The 26,054-nt window shown below is 26.5% G+C and overlaps 1 pseudogene across 1 annotated transcript; it reads left to right on the forward strand.

Moving 5' to 3' along the window:
* The first annotated feature begins 1,675 nt into the window (after positions 1 to 1,675).
* On the forward strand, positions 1,676 to 23,480 carry LOC147802088 (WD repeat domain-containing protein 83-like; annotated as a pseudogene). Its single transcript, XR_015429901.1, has 7 exons — positions 1,676 to 1,967; positions 2,040 to 2,226; positions 5,518 to 5,630; positions 9,277 to 9,409; positions 13,529 to 13,636; positions 17,026 to 17,140; positions 23,230 to 23,480. The product of XR_015429901.1 is annotated as a WD repeat domain-containing protein 83-like (transcript).
* The last annotated feature ends 2,574 nt before the right edge of the window (positions 23,481 to 26,054 follow it).

Genomic DNA, 26,054 nt, shown 5'->3' on the forward strand with positions numbered 1-26,054 from the left:
TAAAGAAATAGAAAAAAAAATTAAAAATTAATCTGAGCCCAGGACCGAAACCCTGACCACCGAGTCAACAAACCTTTATTACCTTTGGCGCTAGCAACCACACCACGACTCACACGTTGCTTTCACGAATACATAGAATAACTTTTTTCCGGTTAATTAACAAAGGCTATTTTGGCCCATTATGTTCCCCCTAATTAGTGTATAAAAATTCTCTTAGGTACGATTGTTTGGTGTATAAAACTCTAATTTCTGGCAGAGTTTGAAAATTATAAGTTAATATTAAAGGGAGTTACGGAATGAGTCGTGTGCGCAGTTCCGGAGACAAAATTTTTCCGTTTGTAGCTATTAATCTCTCTTTCCCAAAAAGGAATAGTTATTTTTATATATAGAACACTTTATTCATGCCAAAATGTCGAAGAATGAGTTTCAAAAAAATAAATAAAATAAATAGAAAAACAATTAAAAATTAATCCGTGACCAGCACCGAACCCCTGCTCTCCGGGTCAAGAATATTCTTTACCGTCAGCGCTATGGACAAGGTTTATATGTAGTCCCGGTGGTCCTGGGTTCGTAATCCTAGTAGGGTCGACTTTTTTTTTTATTTATTTTATATTATGTTTTTTAATATACTTTTCGATATTTTAACTTAAATAAAGTTTTCTGTATATAAAAATAACTATTTTTCCTTTGGGAAATAGCGAATAATAGCTAATAAACGAATAAATTTTGGATAATTTTTATTTAATTATTTATTTTATTTTATGTTATTTTTTTAACTTCTTTTTCAATATTTCAAAGTGAATAAAGTGTTCTATATATGAAAAGAATTATTTTTCTTTGTTAAAAAGCGAATAATGGCTGAAAAAAGGGACAAAAGTCGTATCAGGGGGCCCCCACACATCACACCCCGTAACTCCCTTTAATATTAACCTATAAATTTGAAACTCGGCCTGAAATTAGAATTTAAGGTAACGAACAATTGAACCAAAGGAATTTTTTATAGACTAGTTAGTGGGCCCACAATGGGCCAAAATAAGTTTTGTTGACTAACTGGGAACACCGGGTTGGAAACTGGTTGGAAACACCTATGTAGAAGGGAATGATTGATGTTATTTAGTACAAGACTCTTACCTCTCTTGACAGTGTAGGAAACTAATGCTTATTTCTAAAATGATGGTAAAGTAAACTCCTTTTAAAAAGGACAGAAAAATCTTATGAGGAAAAAGAAATTTTTTAAATAGTGGGGGAAATTTATCAAATTTCGTTCCGATTTCTTGGTTTTCTGATTTCCGGATAAGAGTTTCTGTATTGTACTTAGAAAAATAACTAATCGAACAAAGGATTGGTAAAAAGTCAATCCGTAAGAAACAAACAAATAGATCAACCCTCAAATATAGTCTACCCATTCCTGAGAAAAGGGAACAGATGAGTTGTACAATATTTAGTCTTACAACATTAGTCGGTGAAAATTCCTCGACCCATGTAATGTTCAGAATTATCATTCCCGCCCTGAAACAAATCTTTGTGTTTGCTGCGCTTTAGTGAAGTCCCTTTAGAGACCATAATAAAGTGGAGTCTTAGAATCACAATAAAAGAAGTTTTAAAATATCGCTTTTCCTCTATGGTCAAGCATAATGACTTTGCTTTGGTGGAATTCAAAACTTCACTTTACCGTGCCCCAAACCGAATATGGAGTGAAAGTATGTTGCAAAATTATGAGCTTGTGGCTTTATTATACTTCATAGAGATTTTTGCGATAGTACTATGTAAGCTATAAGTTGATCCTCTGAGACTCCATCAAGTCATCATATAATTGCGATCAATCCACTGCAGAAAGTTTGAAAGTTGGGTAGAGCAAAAAAAACTATTTTTTAATTTGTATATTTCTTTAGCTATGGGTTATCCTAATATTTTAAAAAATCAATTAACTTGTAAACAAGGCGCTGTTCGCACAATCCGCTTTAATTGTATGTTTTGTTAACCATTTAAAATACAATGCTCTTTGTTTTTCTTGCTGAACCCTTTTATTTTATTTTTAGTTGATGGAAACTATTGCATGACTGGTGTCATCGCTCTTGAAGACTTATATGGGACACGGATATGAAGTGTTAGACGTTCAGTCTTCAGCTGATAGTTCACATATAGCATCTGGTGGAATGGACAAAAGCATTTTTTATTGGGACGTTAGTACCGCCCAAATAGTGAGAAAGTTTCGAGGTCATGCTGGTATGTTCTTTTATTAGAGAGTTGGGCAATTTTCTCAATGTTGATTTCATATGTAATTATTGGAGATCTTAATTGTTTTAATATATAGCATTTTTTTCCGTAATACATTAGTGAATCTGTTCAAGCCATCTACTGTTAAGCTAAAAAATATTGAACTTCAAAATTTAAAAAAAAGTAAATAAAAATATGTAGAAGTTCGTCTGAGGTGGCTTAGGGTTATACCCATTAAGTTGGTCCTCTTTTGTGCATTTTTTTCTTCTTTTTATAGTTTCCCACTTTTCACTGCCTGAAAATCTCAAAGGCTTAGCAATTACTTTAGGAAAGTAAATACAAAGGTCTTTTTTAAATCTACACTCAGTTTTGTGAAACAAGAGTATTTCCAAATTTCTCAAACCAAAAATTTAATCATTAAAAAATAAAGTATATTTAAATAATTAATTCCTGCAAAACTGGTTTTGAAACCATTGTGGGATTAAATTTGCCTAAAAATGTCTTCTATCTCAAATAAAATTCTAAGAGAAGTTTTAAACATTTTGTTTTTATTATTTAGATGAAAAAAACTCCAGGGGCCTAGCTACTAGGGTGTTGTAAGGGTCGTCTTGTCCTGTTAGTGTTGCATATTACAATCTTAATTGGCAGTTTCTAAATTGTCAGTATCAATAGATACACATTTCAAACAATAGGCTTTCTTTTTTTAATTTTCAACATTTTTATAATGTTTTAATTTTCTAACGTTCTTCACATATTAAACTGGTGTTAACACTAAAAGCTATTTCAAATCACTTTAACAATGTTCTAATTTTTTTTTGAAAATCCGAAGCTAAGCTACAAATTAAGCTTGTAAAAATAAATTCATCTTAGTTATTTTTTAAGCATTTAAAAAATATTATCTATGTTTCTATTTAAAGAAATACAGATTCCCATTAAGTGTAAAATTTTACACTTTTAAGTGTACAATTTTTATGAGAAAATGTATTATTTTTTCCACATTTTCTATTCAAACTACAACTATTAATATAAATAATAAAAAATAAATTTTAAAAAGAATTACTTAAAAAAACAAAAACATTTGGTTTAAACCAGCCAACCCTAGTACAAACAATGTCAGTTTTTGGTTTATGAAGCTCATTGCCCAACAACCATATGCATAGGTGTTGAAAATAAGAAATATGTTTATTAATGATAATAATACTTATAGGATACTATAGGATAATACTTATAGGATACCGTAACTAAAACACTATGTCTTCTAACTAAAATATTTGTTTTCTGGTTTTGTGAAATGAATGAGCTTAAAATGCAAACAAAATTGCTATTAATTTAATGTTTAATAATCAATAATAAATAAAATAATTTTTAAGGAAAAAAAACTTTTCTTTGGTTTTGAAGGAAAACTTACAAAATAAATTTTGAGTTTAACTTATAAGAATCCAGTTAATGTAGTCTAAATTAATGTCCCAGATATTATTTTCACTTTATATAAATTTTGTCTTAAAATGTTTAACAATGTTTTCTTTTGAAAATTACGGAAACTGTAATACTTTGGTTGAAAAAGTAACGCAAGTAAGTTTTCAATTTGAAGGTTCTAATTGATGTTCAAAAAACAATATATTGAAATTTGTACAAGGGAACTATTTTTTTAAGTTTCTATAGCAAATATTTTTTTCCTTACCTCACTTTGCAATGTACTGTTTTCTAATTTGTACATTAGAAAAATATAAAATAATTGATTAAAAATATAAAAATGTGAAGCTTACAAGTTACAAGTAGTATGACATGATATTATTTTAAAGCAAAAGTGCATTTATTTATTTATTTTTTTCAAATTCCACATTTTTTATCACATGCAATATTTATTTTGAAACTTATACTTGATATTAGGAGTTTAAAGAGATATTTTTATGAAAGATGCTCCAAGACTAAGCAAACAATAGTGTGCACAGCAGTTGGTACTTTGTTAAAATAAAAATATTTTAAAAATAAATAAGTCAATAAATTAAAATGAATAATATAATAGCTAATTAAATCATCAAAACTAAAATATCGCTTCAAATGATGTGTAAAGGAATTAACATACGTGAACAAAAAAATTTATATATGCATATATTGCATATTTTCTTTATCTATTTTAACAGTTTTATTAACTTTTCATTTCTGTCTAGTTTATAGTTTAAGTTGTTTCATTTATACATGGCACTTGTTTGTTGCTAATACAAGAAAAGAAAGTTCAGTGGTCTTATGACCATGTCTAAAAAAAATTTTGGTGATTGGATAGGTATCGAAATAAAGAGAAATTTAATCATCGGTTGTGTGTTTCGTGTTCTATCCTATATGAAGGATAACTTGAGATAAAAGAATTTTAAAATGTTTAAAAGCAAAAAAGAACAACTTTTTTTTCTGGTTTTTGCAAAAAAAGTAGAAAATAAATATTTTGTGCAACATATAAGAATCTAGTTGATGTAGTCTCACTAAATTTTCAGAATATTATGTTCATTTTGTACAAAGTTTATCCAGAAATACGTGTAAGAATTTCTTATAAAATTGTTTAAAGGAAGCAGATGAAAAGTTAGTGCTTTTCAAATAACAAGAATAATATGAAATAAACCACCATTTTTTCATCTGCTAATTGAAAATATCTAATGATTTTTAAAATTGGGGCAAAAATTGTTCCTTGCTGACCCTGTTCGAATTTCAGGATGCTTGTACATATGATTCTGAAGTTATATGTTCACACACAAACTCTTCCTTTTATTATTATTCATAAATGTCTTTTTGTTTGTTAAAAAGATAAAAAAATCTGGATGTCATGTTTACTGTCTGAGTTCTACTTACAATTTTAAATTATTTTATTATATCGAACACAAATATGTTATTTTTCCACCATTTTTTATAAATTAATTAAGTACAATTAAATAGCATTTGTCTTTGATAAATTTTTAGCAAGATGTGTTTCTTAAATTATCATAAATCTAATAATGTGGTTTATTTTAAATTATTAAAGTTAATTAAATCCTTAGAGAAAAACTTCAAACAAAGTATATTTTCAACTAGTCATTTTTAAGATAAAAATGTTAGGCAGAAAAACACCATTAGAATTCGTAATTTTAGAAAACAATTCTTAAAAAGAGAGAGAGAAAGAAAGATTATAATGCCCGGAAAAATAAACTTTACTGTTTATTAGTTAGACTAATGTTAGCATTTTGAAAGTTCTCTTCGTATGCATGTGAATTTGATCTAAATGTTGACAGACATTTATACTTTTCATAAACTTACTATAATTCATCAGTTTAGGTTATGTCAATGCTATTAAGTTCAATGAAGAATCTACAGTTGTACTATCTGCTTCAGTTGATAATACTGTTTGTGGTTGGGATTGCCGTAGCAAGTCTCGTGAGCCTATTCAGGTGATTTATCTTATTTTTATTGTTGATCTTTAAATGAGCAAATTAATAAGATAATGAATTTAAATGCTATTTATCTTGCTTTCAGTTTCCTTTTCTTTATTATTACATTTTCTTAAATCCATTAAATTAATTTTTTAAAAAACAAAGAATTGAAAACAATGTGATACTTTGTAACCTTTTAAACTTGGCTTCAAAGGAAATACTTTCTATATTTAATTATGTGAATGTTTATATAGAGTATCTGATAATGATCACTGTCATGCCTCCATTTTGTGATGGCACAATGATCAAGTGTAGATGTAGTGAATAAAGATATGTAAAAGTTAGCACGAAGTGGCTGTAAAGTAAAGACGTTATTTTGCAGGAGTCTGGGACTCTGAGAAATTATTGTTTGGACAGTGCGATATTACAATCGCCTTTAGTATGTATTTTTTTAATTTTTTTCAAAAAGGTATAAACATTAGTGGTTAAAAAATTAAAATTTAAATGAGAATGAAACAAATGTGATATCTAAATGTAATGAATCTCTAATGAGGAAGGTAGGACTTGAAAGACCGAAATTTATGTGAAACCACCACTAGGGAAGTACTTTGAAATTTAAAGTTAAGAGTTTTAGACAGAAATTTTATTTTTAAGCATATTTTCTTTGTATGCTAATTTAAATAAATTATTTGGGAATGAAATACAATGTGAATAAATAAAGCGCAAATGAAAATACATTGTGCTTGATTAACGTTTTTTGCTTTAGTTTTATATTGCACAAAGTATTACCCTTTTCTTTGTTGGATATTTGTGTATGGTTTTACTCATAAGGAATTATTTCAAAATATGATTCAAGGTTATTTTAATTTCTTTTGATTTATTCCTAATAAACTTTTTATTAAAAATCTGTTGGTGGCCATATTTTGAATACTAGGTATTCACCAAGCCTAACTAAAATCATACCTGCCAAGTCTCCTACTTTTTAACGAAGACTCCTGTATTTTACGATTATCTCCTGTCTACCTGTATATTCTTAAGTTTCTTTGTATTTGTTGAAGAAAAAATTTTGTTCTTAAAAATAAAAGAAAATGGTGAAAATACTTCTCTTATTCCTCAGCAGATGGTGCTATTGCCAGAACTGCAGTATGTTGAGTGTTATCAGAATTGTTTTAAGTTGAGCCATGAAGGCTCAGGGGATGGCGTGTTCGCCCTCCAATGAGCTGAACCCAGCTTCGAATCCCAGCAATGACTGGTCGTAACGAACCACAGTGCTGGCATATAATATCCTCTGTGGCAGACGAATAACGGGTTAGAGTCCCCTCGTCGTCAGGCTAACCGTGTGAGGTTTTCATGTTTTTCCTCTCCTTGTAACTCAAATGCGGGTTAGTCCTCCATGAAGGCAAATTTCTCCCAATACTTGATGCAGTGGGTACCCTTGTTTTCTGGATTGGGGTCAAAATTGCAAGGCTACGAAGTTGAATATCAGTAGTCGTAAACCCAAAACTGGGTCGGTTAGTAAAATCTCCGTTATTTTATTTCGCCAATGTTAGCAGGTATGTAAAATATATTTTATATAATCAATATGAAATGAATTGTAAAAGATTCATTGATATGTATAGCTGTATTTGACCTAGGAAAAAAAATAAAGTTTTAAATGTTTCTTTTGAAACACATTAAAATGAAATGAGTTAGACTTTTTTGTTTTTAATATGAAATTTCTGTTAGAATGTCATATTTAAGTTTGTGTGACCAGGGGTCTGCCCAGTGCAGATTTACTACCGCTTAGTGGTACCTTCACAAATTCAACTTTAGAAAACACGGTAGTTTCACAAGCTGCTTTTAAAAAAGCAAGCCTCTGTAAACTTTACAGGAAGTCAAAATTCGAACATATTGACAATGATTTTTATGGATTTTTCAATTTGGATTCAATTTTAACCCCAAAAGTTTACAATAGTGAAATTATTTTTGAATATATGGGGAAAAATATATAAAAATTTAGAATTCATAAATGATTTATATGTAGTAACAGGTTTTGAAAGTATTTTCTTACTTTACCATATTTTTGTATTGATTTTTCAATGTAATTTTTAATTTTCACAAATTATGTCTAAATTTTCACAAAATAGATACCTCTCAGAGAAACCTAGACAAATCTCTGGTGATACAAAAGATTCTGGGACATCTTTGTATTAGAGTATGAAAAACTTTATTATCTTTACATATTTCTGTTGGTCCCGCAGTGGACTGATCGTAAACACATGGTTCCAAGTAGAACACGGAAGTCAAGCATCACTGGCTGCGGTCAGTGAACATGTGGGTGACCACTTTGATCAGCCTGCATAGAAACCAAGTGTGTGTGGTGTCGGTCTTCGTTCTACCGTAAAATGCTCATCTTTGTGCTCAGATAGCCAAGCTACCAAAGCAAAGGAGCTATCCCTTCTTCAGAGAAATGAAATTGTGATGGCGTGTCTTTGGATCATCCTCAAGGATGTTTCCCAGACCGCCAATAGCCCATTGTGCAGCTTTAGTGCGACGTAAATGAATACCTACCTACATCTTCCTGTTGTAAAAATAATTACCTATTATATTTTAATTTATCTCTCTTTGAATATTAGAAGGAAATGAGCAAACGTTTCCCATTGTTTAAATAAATTTTATTTGATTGAGTATAATTTTAAATTTCATATGATGCAAAAGATTTTATGACATCTTTGCCAACATTGCAGCAGGAATATGTAAATTTCAGTCTGTATCAGAGCATGAAATACGTTTTTTTTTTTTTTTAAATTTTTGTTTTGTAAAAATAATTATTCATTACATTTGGATATATATTTAATTTTCATGTTATAATGAAATGAGTAAAACTTTTTAAATTAATTTTGTTTTTCAATTATTTTAAATTTCACATGATGTGAAAGATTCTAGTATGTCATTGTCTGTATCAGAGCATCAAATATTTTAATTTACAACATCTTTCTTTATTTTGTAAAAGTAATTGTTTCTTGCATTTTAACATAATTTTATTTAATATATTAAACTGTAATTTGTTGAGCTTTTTTTATGTGAATTTTGTTTAATTAAGTCTGGTTTTAAATTTTAAGTTTCATATGATACAAAAGGTTGTATGACATCTTTGTCAATTTCAAAGCTAAAAACACTTTAATTTACGTATTTCTTTTAGAAAGAAAAAAAAAGTTTTTATATTATAACATAGTTTTATGCACTATATTAAAGAAGTCTAAGAGGTTTTTTTAAAAAAATTAATTTTGAAATAAGTTTTTTTAATTGAGTATGATTTTTAATTTTAGGTTTAACATGATACGAAATATTCTATGATTCCTAAGTCTGTATCAGAGAGTGAAATATTACTTTTTAAAATCTTTCTTCTGTGAAACTATTTACTCTTTACATTTTAATGTATATTTACTTTTCATGGTATCGGTAAATGAGTAAAACTTTTAAATTGTTTAAATTTTTTTCTAACATTTTAAATTTAAAATTTCACATGACGCAAAGTATTTTAGGACCCCATTGTCTCTATCAAATCTTAAAAGATATTATTTTTATTGATTTTTTTTGTGCTCTTGATATTAAAATGTTATCAGTAATACTTTCAAATATCTAAAATAAAATTTAGTTTATGAGTTCTAATTTCAAATTTTAGGTCTTGCGTGATGCTAAAGATTCTGTGACATCCTTGTCTGTATCTGACTATGAAATACTCACAGGATCATTAGATTGCTGTATTAGACGTTATGACATGCGGAAAGGACTATTATGTCAAGATAATTTGAGTAGTAAGTTTTTTATTAAACTTTATGGCATTTAATAATGGTAACTGTGTATTTATAAAACATTTAAATAATTAGCAAAAGAATATTTAATGATTTTTTCGGTGCAATTATTTTACCTGAAACTTTAAATATTTTATATTAAATATAGTATATATATAGCACAATAAAGACAAAAAGGATAAAGAGAAAAATGAAGAAAATTAAGGAAATAATTTTTATTATAAATAATATATAAGTTTTTTAACTTACTGCAGTACTAAAGTGCGTTTGATTTGTTAGTTACCAAGGATTGTCCAGAAAATGGATGTGCAAAATCTAACATTATTTACTTGCAGCTTATACACCGTAAATAAAACTTAATCATTTTCTTCATTTTTCTCTTTATAATTTTTGTATTTATTTATTGTGCTATGTTTTAGTGATCATATTTATTGCAGCTTTAGCGCCTAATATTATCCACTATTACTTTACTTTTGTTTTTATTTTGTTTCCTTTTTTAATTTGTTTTTCATATTTCGTGTGTTTGGGATGTTGCTCTATGAGCCTATTTTCATGGATTTAAAAAGTAAGGACAATTTAGTGCCTGGTAAAAAATATGTTAAATATTTAAATTATTCTGTGTGGGAAACTCGATACGAAGAGCCTAATTCAGAGTTGACCTTCAGCTCAGCATCCTGCTACTCTGAAAGCAAAAGATTTTTTGTATTGCATTCAATACCTGAAATTTTTCCATCTTATCAAACGTGTGGTTGTAAACCATGTAAAACTTTCCCTATTATTTACAAAAATACATATAATTCATAATAACGATAGCTCCAAATCTGTTTGTAAAATTAAATATGCTATTTGTATATTGACCTGCTGTTTTTGTAATATGAAATATATTGAACAAACCAGTAACTCTTGTAATATTCAAAATAATCAACACTGATCAGATATAAACAGTAATAAAATTATCAATAACCTGGAATTGAATTATTTTAGAGAACATAATTTTAATAGTGCCAAAATTGTTTTAGTAATAGTAGATGATTTTGTTTAGATATAGATGATTTTGAAGACCACAGGAAGAAAATTACTACATGCTTTTCTACAAAAATTTTTTGCTGAATGAGCTAAACGATACCTTCCAACATACTCAGATTAACTTTAATGATTCCTCAACTTACTTACTTTTTCATATTAAAGATAAGCGTACAAATCTAGGTAAACGGGGATCAGGATGGATTAAAAACTCTTTTAATAGTGAGAAATTAAATGTAAATTTTATTTCTAATATGGAAAAGATTTTAATAAACATTATAATATTAACCCTATGAAAGATTTTATTTTCTCCCTTAAGATTTATTATGTATATAAGCTTCAAGATCTTTATATTAACTTTTATTTTATTAATTTACGCTTCAAAATTCTTTGGTTTGATCTTGTTAAAGTCTTTCAATCTTGTTGTAAAAAATTTTAAATAAAAAGAAAAATTTAGATAATTTATATTTCGTTATTAACTTTAAAAACCCTATTTTTGATAAGATCAAATTTCATAATATTTTTTAAAAAAAAATTTCTGTTAAAAGATTTTAACATAATTAAAAACTTTGAATATAATAAATCTCTTGTTAGAACTATATTAACAAAAATTTTGGAAAAATTAATACATCCGATAATGAATGTCACTGTAAAGAAGAGAAATATTTTGATTATTGATAAACATCATAAACATATTATTACTGGTAATTTAAATATTATTGAAAACTTAGAAATTTAATGATAAAAGTCACAAAATTTAGACCCATTTACAATATAATTACGATATGATTATAATACAATTAATTTATGATATGGTTACATTTACGATATGATTATAAGACAATTAATAAAATTCTAAAATACTTTCTTAATGATCTCAATAGTTTTTGTTTAAAGATGTCAAATAGATTCTCTTTACCTTTAGGTGTGTTAACAGATTGGAAATCGGTTATTTATTATTACTTTAAAAGCTTTTTTTTCCAATAATAATGAAAATTTAGATAACAGTAACAATTCAACAAATTTTTCTAAAATTGTTCAATCAATTAAGCATCTACAAAAAAGTTTTGTATAAAACTACAAAAAAAAAAAAAATAAATAAAAATTATAGACAAAGCTAACAATAATTATGCAATCTTCTGTAAAAAATTCTATGTTGAACTTTTAAATAAAGAGTTAAAAAAAATAGTGAAAATTTTAAACTTAGTAATTTAAATAATAATATTATGATTAAAAAAATTTAGCTTTATATTAAAGGTCAAAAATTAAAATTAGCAATATAGTTTCCTTACTTAATTATCTGTTCTTAATTTCATAAAATTCCTATAAAATTTAGAACAATCACATCTGGGTCTAATACTTTCCTAATTAAACCTTGCACCATTTTCTCTTACTATTTAAATAAAATTATTAACAATATTTTTAAAGAAGGTTTTTCTTGAATTTTCACTAATAATCAACCAATTTTAAAATTTATTAAACACAATAAAATTAATTCTATTGCAACTTTTGATTTCCAGGATCTTTTCAATGGCAGTCCCCTTTCTAAACTAAAAGATGTCCTTTTGAATTATTTCTATGATTTTAAAAATTTCCTTAATTGGGATTTTGATTATTGGGAAATTCTAATTAATTTTTGTCTTTTTTAAGAATTATCTTTACAATGGAAAAAATATTTTTATCCAAATTCATGGAATAAAACAAGGATCTAATTTTTCATCTCTCTTAGCTAACTTATTTTTGCTCTATTATGAAAAAAAATTATACTCTTAATATTAGATTTGTTTATGACTTAATTATCGTTAATTTTCAAGATTATACTATTTTATTAAATAATATTTACCTCTAGGAATTAGTCTTGCTTTGTAATCATGATGATAATAATAATTTTAATTTTTTGGATTTCAGTATTATAAAAGAAGAAAATATCTGCTTTATTGAATTATAAGAAATTATTTTAATTTTAATATAAATAAACTAATTACTTGGAATTCTAATGGTTCTAAAAACATCTATTTAAATACCATTTTTAATTAAACGAATAGAATTAAAGGAATATGTAGTAATTTTTATTAATCCGAAAAACTAATAGAAAAACTCTTTCAAAATTTGGTAAAAAAAGCAATGGATACCCAACTAAAGTAATTAAATTCTATGTAAAATAATTGAGTTAATTCTATGTTAATATAAATAAATTTACTAGAAACTTCTTTGTTAATTTATATATTTTTGCCATGTGCAAATCCATTTCCCATAAATAAATGTTAATTTTCTAAAATCATTAAAATTGTTTTATTAAATATTAACCTTATTAATTATAAACTTCTTTAAATTATCCAGTATAATATTAACTTGTGCTCATCAATTTTCAGGCCAATCCTTGGTAATAAATAAATCAAAAGCGCTTCAGTACTGCAGTAAGAACATTCTATAAAATGAAAACCCTGTATTTACGCTTTTACCTCAATTTGCACTTCCGTTTTCAGATTTTGTAATTTGGCAATCTTATTACAAAAATATTTTAAATCATTCTTGAAAATATTCCCTTACTTGTAAATTCATTTGAATTCGCTACTCGCTTTATAGATTTCCTTTTGTGCTGTCTTTTCTTTACATTAAATTTTCTGTTTTTTACTTGAAATTTATTACTTAATGTGTTTTATTTTGTTTCAAAAAAATTTTTTTTGAGTGCTCCTCACACTATTGTATTGATATATTTTGCTTTGGCTACATTGATACAATATTGGAAAGCACTCCTTTTTGTAGATATAATCGTGTGAGCTGATGAAGAGATTATATCTTTGTTTTTCCCAGGATTTTTATTAATAAAAATTTTTAATTTCATTTTATTTAAATAATTTTCTTCTTTTCTTTTCACCATTCTGTAATTTTTTCCATGTTTCCATTCATTCCATAATGTTTACTCGATATTTTGAACTTTTATATATTTATATATATTTGTGTGTATGTATGTAAAAAGAAATTTTAATAATTGTGGATATCTTTTACACAGACCATTAAATATTATGATCTTTAAAGGTGTATATTTCCATTAAATAATTTTTACCTGATTTGAAATTGTGTTATCATATTTTTTAGGTTCAGTCAACTGTGTTAACTTCACGAGAGATGGCCAGTGTGTTCTTGCTAGCTGTTTAGACAATACTTTGCGACTTACAGATAAAGAAGGGGTGAAGTGCTTTCTGAGTAATTATCATCATTTATTTTAACTTTGTTAACATTTGATTTGAAAACTACTTTAGATATTGAGTAAGTTTACTTATATTGCACTTCTTGACAAGTTTTTGTAGATTTTACCATTTAATCCTCACATCAAAATACTGTCCTAAATTTAATAAACGGCATATCTTTATTAGTATAAAGTTTGTTATTTTCACTTAAAATTACCACATTGACAGTAATTTTAAGTATTTAAATATTCATTTGCGACTTTTCTTTTCTCAGAAAAAGAATATCCTTTTGATATATAAATATACTTTATATGTTACTATATGCTTAAATGTACTTGACATGCTAACAAAAGATTTGCTTGCTGGAAACTCTATAGTTGTCAAGTTACTTTTAAAAATACATTTTAATGATTCTAAAGTACTTTAAACATCCAAACAATTATATATACCATTATTTCTTTACATAGAATAAAATAGGGTGATTTGAAACTTTTAAGTTTAAAAGTTAAATTACTGATTACAAAATATAAAAAATTTATACTTTTATTAACTTTTTTTTCTGATTTTGTCAATTCTGTTGAGATCCATTGTTATAATTTGGATTTAATCCACTTTTATTATTATTGTACAATTTATTTTGATTTCAATAGTATGAACACTAAAATAATAATAACTCAACGTAAAGATTTAAATTCTTTAGGAAGAGAAGAATTTTCTTATATGATATTCAAGAGAAAATGAAGATAAGATTAAATTTTGTTTGGGCTCAAAACTACAATTTCTCTATTGACATAATTATTCATAATATACTTGTATTTAGTTGTATCTTAATATTTATATATTAGCATATGTTTCTATATTAGTGTGTACCTGTATTTTAATAAATATTTTGAATACATTATTAAAACTTGCATAGTAACTCTCATCATTAGTGTTTGAGAATTTTGAGCAGATTTTGACAGTTAAAATATGTTTATGATACTTGACATGTCAAAGACCAAACCCTCCTTAAGTAAAAAATCAAATCTGTTTTTATCCATCATTTTAACCTTTATTAACTTATAGTAAGTAAAAGGATTGTATTTGTTATTTGGTTTTAATGCATCTAAAAAGAGAAATGAAAACTATACTAGCAAAACAAATTAAATATGGTTGGAATATACGGCTTTTAAAATAGCTATTTTAAAAAATAAAAACAAAGTGGTTACATTAATATAATTATACTATTATTAAACCTTAACTTGCATGACTTCTTGGCCAATTTACTGGCTTTAGCAGAAGTGTTTTTACCTTAACAAAAATGCGTTACTGAAGGGAAAATAACAATTATGGTAGCGGAATTTTTAACATAAATACAAACAAGTAAATTTGCAGTAAAGAATCAGCAAGATTTTATATATTTTGTAGGCTGTATACATCTTCTAATTTTTTCTTTCTGTTTATTTTTGAACTTAGCAAAAGTTTTCAATTAATCTGATTAATTGTCACCTTATATTTCTGTAAAAATAAAAAAAACAGAATTAGATATAGTGTATTTTTTTTTCTTTTCAGAACTAACTCTATAGTAAAGCCCGTCCGTACATTAATTTTCAGCTTATATTTTTGTAAAAATTGAGAAACTGTGTTTTGTTTTCTCCCTTTCACATTTAAATTGATTTCTGACACAATAGTAAAACACTTGAGTGCACTAATTGTCAGCTTATATTTCTGTAAAAAGTTTTTAAAAAAAATCAATATCTTCTAATTATTGCTTTAAAAGACATCCTCTCGAAAGGGATGACTTGTTATAAACAATTGTCACTTAATGCGCTGTTATTCAAAGTTCTTCATTTTAAATGCAAATTCACAATTAAAGTTTCAAACTCAACTTAAGCAAAATTAAAATTATTTTATCCTAAATCCATTTATTTAGCAGACTTGAGCTATAGTAACATTAATAGACAGTTACAACACATGAATAACATTCTCTGTGCCTGATTGATTGAGAGCTAAAGTTTACTAAAAAGAAACTAAACTAATATTTACCTCATAGACTTATCGCAAACTCATCAACAAGATTACTTCATCTAGTGGAATCTCAAAAAAGTATGATAACTATACTTGGCACTTCATTAAAAGATCTAAGCTAGCTGATAAATAATTTGTGCAACTTTGGCATAGTTGTGTCTCTTGGTTGGGGAGAGGGTTAAATGTATTAAATAATCTATTAAATTTAAGCCATAATGCTGCCATTTCAACAATGAAACTCCTTCAACAGATAATGTTTATAAACTTTCGATTCTTAATTAAATGGGCCAATTTGTAATCATGTATATAAAAATAAAATTAAATGTCACACATCCCTAATAAAATTAAAATAACAATGCAAAGTTAGACTGCAACTGAAAATCTTCCATCACTTAGGAGAAAAGCAAGATCTGGGGAGGACTTTTTCAAGTATTGTTTCTGTCTTTGTTATCATTCTCAATTTTGCCTAATTTTAAAGCTGCTTATTGTAACTAACCCCCTTGGCAGAATCGTGACGACATTATTGCAGAATGTTACTAAGTTCTTGCAGAAAGATTTCTCATTTGGGAAGTGAGAAATTCTTTTCTCTGCAGAAATTTTCGGAAGATTTTATCTTTCCTTTTCCTAATTATATTCAAAGGATGCCTTTCTCGTGCATTGAAGAGGGGGAAAAAATGCTTGTTATTTTTCTATTCTCATTTGAAAACCACAAAAAAATAATAATAATAATGAAAACATGGTTTTCTTTTCTGCAGAAATTTTTGTTCTATTTTTTTTCTTTGCAGCTATTACTATTAATTTCCACTCAGTTTTTAAAATTCAAAATTTTTTATTACAGCAACTGAACTTCAAAATTGAAGCACGCATTTAGGAAACCTTTTTTGAGGTGGTCTATTTGCGTGATTTCGTCATCGATCATTTTTTTCGGTAGTTACTGCTACAGACTTCACTATTTTTAAGTTTGATTATGACTTACAAAAAAAAATTACTATGTTTTTCCCCCTACAAAATTCGAGAAAACGCTCATAATATTAGAATAAAAAAATATTCCAAATTCAATTTAAAAAATTACATTACTGTTATTTTTATTATTGTTATTTATTTTTTTTGAAGTTGACACTTCTGTTACTTTAAATTAATAACAAGTATATTTGTTTTTATTAAAAGTATCTTGCAGAAAGATATATATGCTAGAGAGGGTTGTTGCACAAAGCCCGAAAAAATTCTGCCACAGGGTAACTTACGGACGATGATAGGTATAGGAACTTTTAACTTGATGACTTGAACAACTGTGATTAATAATAGTACAAATTATTGTTTTTTCAACAATTGCTTTTTTACTTAGGTTTTAATTAAAGTTCTTTTCCATTATTATAAATGAACATGATTTTTAATTAGGTACATAGGCCATAAGAATGAGAGGTATAGGATGGAAAGCTGCCTCAATGACACAGATTCCCTCGTAGTTTCTGGATCTGAAGATGGTTGTGTTTACATGTGGGACCTAATTGAAGTCAGTATTATTTTGTTTTCTTTAAAGACAACTTTTTGTTAAAAAACATGACTAAAATTATATCTATCAAGAGTTCCAAAAATGACCAACAATTTGAAAAGTGAATTGAAATAATACGCATGTAGAATTGCTGCAGTCCACTTTTAAAAAAACACTGTGTTTGTTCTCAACAAATTCAAAATTAGTTTAAGTCAGAATCAGTCAAAATTAGTCAGCTGATGATTGTTAAAACTGTAATATAATGATTTCTACTACATGTCATGTCCTCAGATTGTAACTGCAAATAGGGGTTATTTGAAGAACATAGTCTTATAATGTTTCTCAATCACAATATCATTTGGAAAAAAAATCCTGTCACTTTTTGAAAAAACTGTTTTTTCATGCAAAATGTACATTTATTATCTCTTTTGATTTTTTTTTTCATTTTAAAAGTTCACAATCTTCTTTGAGCCCCTCAGTATTAACACAGTGCATATTTGTGAGATTATACTTTAAATTTTTTTTAAATCATAAAACAGATATAATTGAAAATTATAATATTTTACTGCTGTACAAATATTTTTTAAATAGGTGGAAATCATTAATTTTTTAGTCGTCACTAATTTTTTTTTTTTTTTTGCTACTTTAACTCTTTATTTATCTCACATGTGATGTAGCCTTTTTCAAAATTACGTCATCTCTGTTTCGTTATATCTGCCAAAAATTTTACTAATATAATATTATACAAAGAATGTTCATACAATGTAAGTCATATCATAAACAAAAGAGCATTAAAATAGCCTTAGTGGATGGATGAGGCAGTGTTTTAACTACAGTGCGAGAATCTCGCATAATTTTTTATTTTCTTGCATTAAAAAATGATTACCGCCCAAAATTCGCGCACTCTATTAATCAATTTCAAAATGCGCAAATCGAGTGCATTTTGGAAAAAGTTTTGTCACATGCCATTTTGAATAAAATCCGTTTCACTTTTCTACCTTGATCTTTCATTATTTTCAGCATTTGTTTGCTGGCAGATGTAGAGGATGGGAAAGTGTGTGCACAATGCGGCAAATTTACTTAGTGATTCCGAATAGTTCAGCATCTGTTGAAGGTCTTTTGGCACCCAAAACCGAATTAAGACAAAATATCGTAACAGATTGACTGATAAGCATTTGAGCAACCTAATGAGAATAGCTGATGAAAAAGTAGATATAGGACATTTTCCATATGATGATGCAGCAAAAATATTCAATTTTTTAAAAAATAGAAGATGTTAAATATTATAATTAAAGAAATAATTTTTATCTATTTATGTTTTTCTGTTTGTATTGTAATCTATTTGTGTTATTTTAATTTTTAGAAATCTCACCCTGTTTTTTGAAGAAGGGTGAGAAATTCTCTCTCATTTTTTTTCTATAATGAAAACACTGGATGAGGTATATTTCCATTCAGCAAATACGACGTCATAATCACTCAAAAATCTTTTTTGATTGTATCACCTACAGAGGTCTTTTTGGGCAATTTAAATGTTTAATAATTAAATAAATACACATTTGAAGGAAAAAATCAATCAGATTTTCGGATTCAGGAAAGAATTTTCAATATGTTTTGATTGAAATTTTTAAAAAATAAGAGATGCTGTAATTGTCCATTATACCGAGAAAATTTTTTAATGATTGGGCTGCTTCCATTGAATCTAACTTATTACTTGAAATTTGTTTTTGTTTTCATAAATGTGTTACTAATACCCCTACTCTACACAAACCAGTAAGAATCAAATGCTTTTTACTGGGTATCTCTGATTCTTGAATTTAATAAGCCTTTCACATGATTTATGGTATGATTTGTAAATAATTTATTTTGAATCATCAAACTCTCTACCGTATTTATAGTTTTTGTATGCAGGATATTTGTGTAATCCTTATATTTTCATATAAATGATCTATTCATTTAGTCTTTTTGCTGTATATCAATTGTTTTTTAACGTCCAATAAGACTCCATTTTCAAAGCCTTTTAAATTTTACAAGAAATACAGTAATGCATGAAATTTCTTTAAATTTTACCGGAAATAAATAAAGGATTGTTTTGGAAGTGTTTTTTAGTTCATGTGATTTTTTATACTTGGCACTAAGATTTAAAGTTTATAAAGGTTTGGGAAACCTATAAAAGTAAACAAGTATTTTTGAACACCCTATACCAGAAAATCAAGCAATAAGCTCATAACTTTTATCGATTACTTCAGTTGTTATTTTTAATAACTACATGAAGTTCCCTAAAACTAGAGTAAATTTTTATGGACATTTTTATAAAAAAAAATTTGCTGTTACTTTATATATCGTCAATATAAATCAAAAATTTTGAAGCAATTTAAAATTAATTATAAAATTGTTGGTTTAAAATTTTAAAAGTATTCATTAAAAACTGCCATAGATCTAAGTATTTAAGGCAGTTTTATTATACTGCGCATGCACAGAAAAAATTTTAAAAAGTGTTTTCATAATTTTGTAGTAAATCTTATTTGGCAATTAATGAAAAAAGTTTGATTTGAATATCTTAAAAATTTAAAAACTAGTTTTTGTACGTTCAAAGCCTGAAATTATCAGGGGTTTTGCACAAATTATATTTTATATCATAAGACAAATTTTAACAACAAATGATAACACCTTATAATAATCATTCGGAAACGAAAATCTGATGGTATAGGGAAAGAAAATATATTCTTATGGTGGCTAATCCCCCACAATGCTAGTCTCATTTTTAATAAATCTTGTTTAGTAGTGCAAAATGAAATTTGTGGAAAACCTCTTATTATTTTGAGTTTTCTTTTAAGAAGTACAGAAACTACTCAGAAATTTGCTGGAAACTTTTTGAATTTTTTCTGTACTTGTTCAGTATAAAAAACTACCTTAAATACTCTTTTTATGCCCAGTTATAACAAGTTTTAAAAAAAATTTTAATCAACAATTTTGTAATTAATTTTAAATTGCTCCAAAAATTTTATTTAATTGCTTTAAATATTTATAGACTTATAGAAAAAAAATGAATTTCAAAAAATTAAATTTTTTATAAAAATGTCTATGCTTCTATTAATATTTACTCTAAGTTTACAAGCCCATTGCTTGATTTTCTGACATAGGATGTTCAAAAAAACTTGTTTTGTTTCGTAATTTATTGTAGATCTCCTAAACCATTGAAAACTTTAAATCTTAATGTGAAGTATGAAAAATGATCATGAACTAAACACATTTAAAGTTTCAAAATAATCCTTTATATATTTCTTGAAAATTTTTTAAAAGAATGTCAAAAACTGATAGTGTCTCTTCCATTATTGCAGGTCAGTGTATAATAAATTTAAAAATATATAATTTATCCTATTTAAAATATATAGTATAAGTTAAAATTTTAATTTAAACAAATTTCTCCTGTTCTAGTTCAGGATTTTCTTAACTTTCAAACATGTAAAATTTTCTGTCATGGTTGAAAAGGTAATTTAAAAACTAACACAGAAGAAGTAGGTTTATATCAATCCAAGAAAAAGAAGAAGAAAAACACCATAAATTTTAAAACTATCATTTAAACGATACATAACTGAAATATTGTACTATTAATTTCCAAAAAAAAATTTATGTTAAAAATCACTAAAATGTACATTAATGTTAAAAAACAAATTGCAATGAAAATTTGACTGGTTGAAAGAAAATCTTAAGTAATGTTTTCAAAGAAACTATTAACAAAACTTATTTCAAAAAACTTGTTAACAGATATGCTGTAAACCAAAAATATATATATATATATATATTTCTACATAGTATATCTGAATTTGTATTTATTTATTTAGAAGGGAAATAACATAAATCCTTATTAAAAATAAATTATTATAATTGAAACTCTGCAGCTTTTAATTTTCTGCATAAAGATTTAAATAAATAAAAGTAATTTAAAAAAAAGAAAAGTAAATGTAATTTTTTTTAAAAGAACTTCCTTTGCTCTACAAATTTATGAATTACAGTAGACATTTGATATAATGAGCCTCATGGTTTGTGCCAAAAAGAATTTGATAACTAACAAAAAGATGGTGATAGCCCAACTCTTTCTTTATTATTGTTTGAAAAATCGACAGAGTGATTGATACATTTATTGTATAATGAGAGTTACATAGATTAGGAGTGGTCATAAATTACACTGTCATTCCTGTCACTTGTCATTCATTCAAAGAGGATTCAAGGAGTTTTACATTTATTTTGTGTTAAAATCAAAGAAAATAATGGTTTAAATAATTTATTGATAACTTCTTCTGTTGTTGTTACTCATCCCCCTGGTGTAAGAAAGCTTACACCAGATCCTAAAGACCCCCTCGCCTGAGAACATTAAAAATCTTACAACCAACTGCTGCCTCCAGGAAGCTCCTAAACAATACATACCTGCCAAGTCTCCTGTTTTTTAACGAAGACTCCTGTATTTTAAGACTATCTCCCGTTAACCTGTAAATTCTGAAATTTCTCCGTATTTGTTGAAGGAATTTTTGAAAAAAATATTTGGTGATAAAATATCCGCTGATAGCAAAAATACTTCTCTTATTCCTCAATAGATGGTGCTACTGCAAGTACCGCAGCATGTTGAGTGTTTATAGTTTAAGTAAAGTAATATAAATATAGTGAGTGTTATAGTAATTATAAATAATGGCTTAAGAAATCTTCTTTTGATTAAGATTTGTATACGTATTTTTTACTTTGCTAAATTTAATACAGTTTTTGTTTAAGTAAGTAAATTATAAGTAAATAATATAAAGTTTATAGTCTAAGTAAATAATGCTAAGTTTATAGTTTAAGTAGTTATAAATAATGGTTTAAAAACTCTTCTTTAGATTGAGATATATAAAAATATTTTTTACTTTGCTATATGTAATTATTGTATATTATTTCCAATTTTGACTTACATAATTATGCATGATGTATCAAAACTTCACTTGCAGCCTAAAAAAATTTCACTAGTGAAATCTCCCTTATTTTATTTCTCCAATGTTGGTAGGTAAGAATTAAGAAGATTTGTCGCATAATTGAACTTTTTCTAGATCAAATGATTGAATTTTGGTCTCTATATTGGAATTATACATTTAAATGTGTACCTTCTAAGGAACTTGAAAAGGGACCTATGGAATAAGAGGCAGAACTTTAGGCATCATTCATTATAATGAGAGGCATACTGTTCGATATTAGACAACATACTGAAAAGCGTAAACTATTTGAATAGGATGTGAAGTATACTGAAAAACTTAATTTATTGAAAACTATTTAAATAAGTTCTTTGTGTTGTATGCTTGTTCTTGTAACTACTTTACTATGACCCTCCAATTGTTGATTCATTACACTCTGGTAAATTGTGAGCTATATAGATTTTTTAATCATAATTTCAAAGAATTCCAATAATTAATATTGGAATTTAACAGTTAAGTGTGTACCTTCTAAGGAACGTGAAAAGGAAATTGGATCTATGGAATAGGAGATGGAACTTTAGGCATCATTATTATAATGAGAGGTACACTATAATATGAAACATACTAAAAAGCGTATACTGTGTTTGTATTGGGTATGAAGTATACTGAAAAACATAATTTTACATAAGTTCTGTGTGTTGTATGCTTGTTCTTCTGACCACGTTAATATGATCCTCCAATTGTTGATTTATAATCCAATCTGATAGATTGTGACCTGTAAAGTATTTTTTTATCATAATTTCAAACAATTCCAATAATTAATATTGGAATTTAACAGTTAAGTGTGTACCTACTGAGGGACATGAAAATAAAACAGTATCTATGAAATAGGAGACGAACTTTATGCATCATTTGTTATAATGAGCGGTAACACTATAGTAGGGAACATACTAAAAAGCCTATGCTGTATTTTTATAGGATATGAAGTATACTGAAAAACATAATTTTACTAAAACTATTTAATTAAGCTATAAAACTATATAAATATTAATAATTTTAACCCTTCAATTGTTAATTCATTACCCTCTGATAGATTGAGAAAGTATTTTTATCATAATTTCATTCTAGCAAAATCTTGTTCATTTGCATCAAATATTTATGTAATTTTTTTAGGGTTCCATTAAAGACACTCTCAAACATGAAAGGCATAAAGTGGTTCATTCAATATCGTTTTATCCCTCAAAACCTATTATGCTGACTGCGGCTGAAGCAGATGCGTATCTTTGGATTGATTCTTCTGAAATCTCAGATGTAAGGGACGACAATTGAAGATTCACCACCAATTCTGCATTTGCTGTCATCGTCTTGTACATATCTTTGTAAATATTTTTAGTTAATTATTAAATTTGAAGTTTGTAGTTAGATTTTTTTTAATCTTTGCTATCAGTTCTCATTCAGTTTTGCTAAGCTTTTATTTAAATGACTTCTAATTGAGAGTTGTCTGAGAAAATAAAATGTTCAGTTATAAAAAGAACTTTACCTGAATGTTTCTATCATATATCTATAAAGTTTCTGATTTAAAAAGAAACATTTGTAAAATTTATATATATATAGCACAATAAAAAAAATGAAGAAAATAATTAAGTTTTATTAACTGTGCATAAACTGCAACTATATAACAGGGTTCCCACGGTCCTTAAAAGTCCTTAAAAACTGCTTAATTTTTATTTTGGAAAATAAAGGGCCCTTAAAAGTACTTAATTTTGGTTCAAGGTTTTTAAAAGTCCTTAATTTTTTAGCATCACTATTGTTGATGGGAACAATTTTTCATTTCAATTTTTTTAAACAAAGTGTCGCTCTCTTATCACTTAGAATTAGACCATGCATCAAAGGTAAAGCATTTTAGAGAGACAAAAATTAATGTGTGGGAGGTGCTAGTAAGGGGAAGAAAGCCTGTCCTATCATTAATATATTCTGCCTTTTACCTAGAATGATACTCTATGAGGAGAGTGAAGCATTCTAAAAGAAAAAAATAGTATGTCAAGGAGGATACTGCACATAGAAGAAATAGTGCTATGGGGGGGGGGGCGATTTTAAGGTACCTAAAGGGAAGACCCACGCTAACCTTCGAAATTAACAGAATTCAAGAAATTTAGTTCTACTAGTAACGCATCTGCTTATAGGGATTAAGTAAAATGCTAAAAAAAGAAATATCAGAAAAAAATTTTGAACTGGAATCCATAACAAAATCTATTTCTTAAAATCTTTTAGAATTAAATAAATTTGTATAATATTTCAATGTGTATAAAGTAACTGTAAATTTATGGAAAGCATAAAATTTTTTAAAATTCACGATTGCACTAAAAATTAAACAGATTTGTAAGAAACAGGGTTTGAAAAATCCCAGCCCATCTTGGTTTTTCATCAAATTCAGTTCATCAAATACATCAGTTATTGGATTTTTGATGTAAACCTCATGTGTTTTTGTTTCGTTTTTTTTCCAAAAATACTTAAAAATTTTTTTCCTGATTACTAAATTAGAAAGCATGATTAACTTCTAACAAGAAAGTTAAATATTTGGTAACTATTTATAATTTGTTATGTTACAATGTAAATTTTTTTTAAAGTTTTAGATTGTTACTCTATAATTTTTATTTCTTAAGGATAAGCAGATTGTTACAGAAAAATTTAAATCTACTCAACTAAAAGATCTTTAGATTTTATTCATCATTTTATTCAGTTAACATTACAACTTAATGTACTGTTTTCAATTTTTGTTAAATTTTTGGTTGCTTTAAAATTAGTTCATGTTTTTACCAGAATGTTTAGTTACATTATGTGAAGTCAATTCCTAACAACAGGTTTGGCTGGAAATAATTTTGTGCCATTCATCATAAAAGTAAATATAACACATTTGCTAGTCTAGTAGTGAAATATAAAAACTTGTTAAAAATAATTTTTTCAATGTTTTTACCAAATTTCTATATTTACTCTTCTTTTTTTTAATATGCATGTAAAAAATTGCAAATCCTAATTTCTGCTCTTAATTTTACAAATCAATTTCAATGAAATCATTAAAAATGGAATACAGATTAGTTTCATACGTTAACTTTTACAATATGAATGATGTTAACTTTTAACAATCTGAAAATGTTTTTTTTTTTTTTTCAAAAAAACCCCCGACCCGGGTTTGCAAAAATTGTGTGGTACTGCTTTGGCAAACCCTGTTATTATTTTTTTTTTATTGATTGATTTTTTTAGGAAAGTAAACAATTTCCACTGTCTCTGGTGGCATTCGATGATAAACAATCATACTATTTTTAAGTCCTTAATTTTGAAAAAAAGTACTTAAAAGTGCTTAATGTTTGCTTTGTTGAAAGAGTGGGAACCCTGTATAAAGAGTATAGATAGATCGTATATATATATATATATGTATGTTCAAAATGAAGAATAAAACAAAGAAAAATAATAGACAAATGAAAAAAAGGGGGGGGGGATAATAAGTAAAAAAATAACAAAACATATCTAATGAGTTCTGTTTACTTGCAGCTTAAGCGCATTAAATGAAACTTATTGTTTTTCTTAACTTTCTTCGTGTTTTCTTGTATTTAATTATTTATTATATATATATATATATATATATATATATATATATATATATATATATATATATATATATATATATATATATATATAAATAGATAGATAGATAGATAGAACTCATAAAATAAGTTAAAATATTGACAAAACATGGAAAATAATAAAAATTAATGAAAAGAGAAGAATAAAATTATTAAAATAATATATTTAAGCAAAAATTTTATTTATTTATTTAAAAAAAAGCTTTTTACAGGGATGAGATTTTTCCGCTTTTTAGCGGATTTCCGCTTTTTTCTCGTTTATCTCTTAAATTTCAGCTCTTTTTTATCAAAAATTCAGATTTTCTAAAAATTTCACTTTTTTTTATAAGTATTCCGCTTTTTCAGAAAATTCACCGA

The sequence above is a fragment of the Parasteatoda tepidariorum genome, chromosome 10 (assembly GCF_982258835.1).
Source record: "Parasteatoda tepidariorum strain Cologne lab strain chromosome 10, Ptep-v5.0, whole genome shotgun sequence".
Lineage (NCBI taxonomy): Eukaryota > Metazoa > Arthropoda > Arachnida > Araneae > Theridiidae > Parasteatoda > Parasteatoda tepidariorum.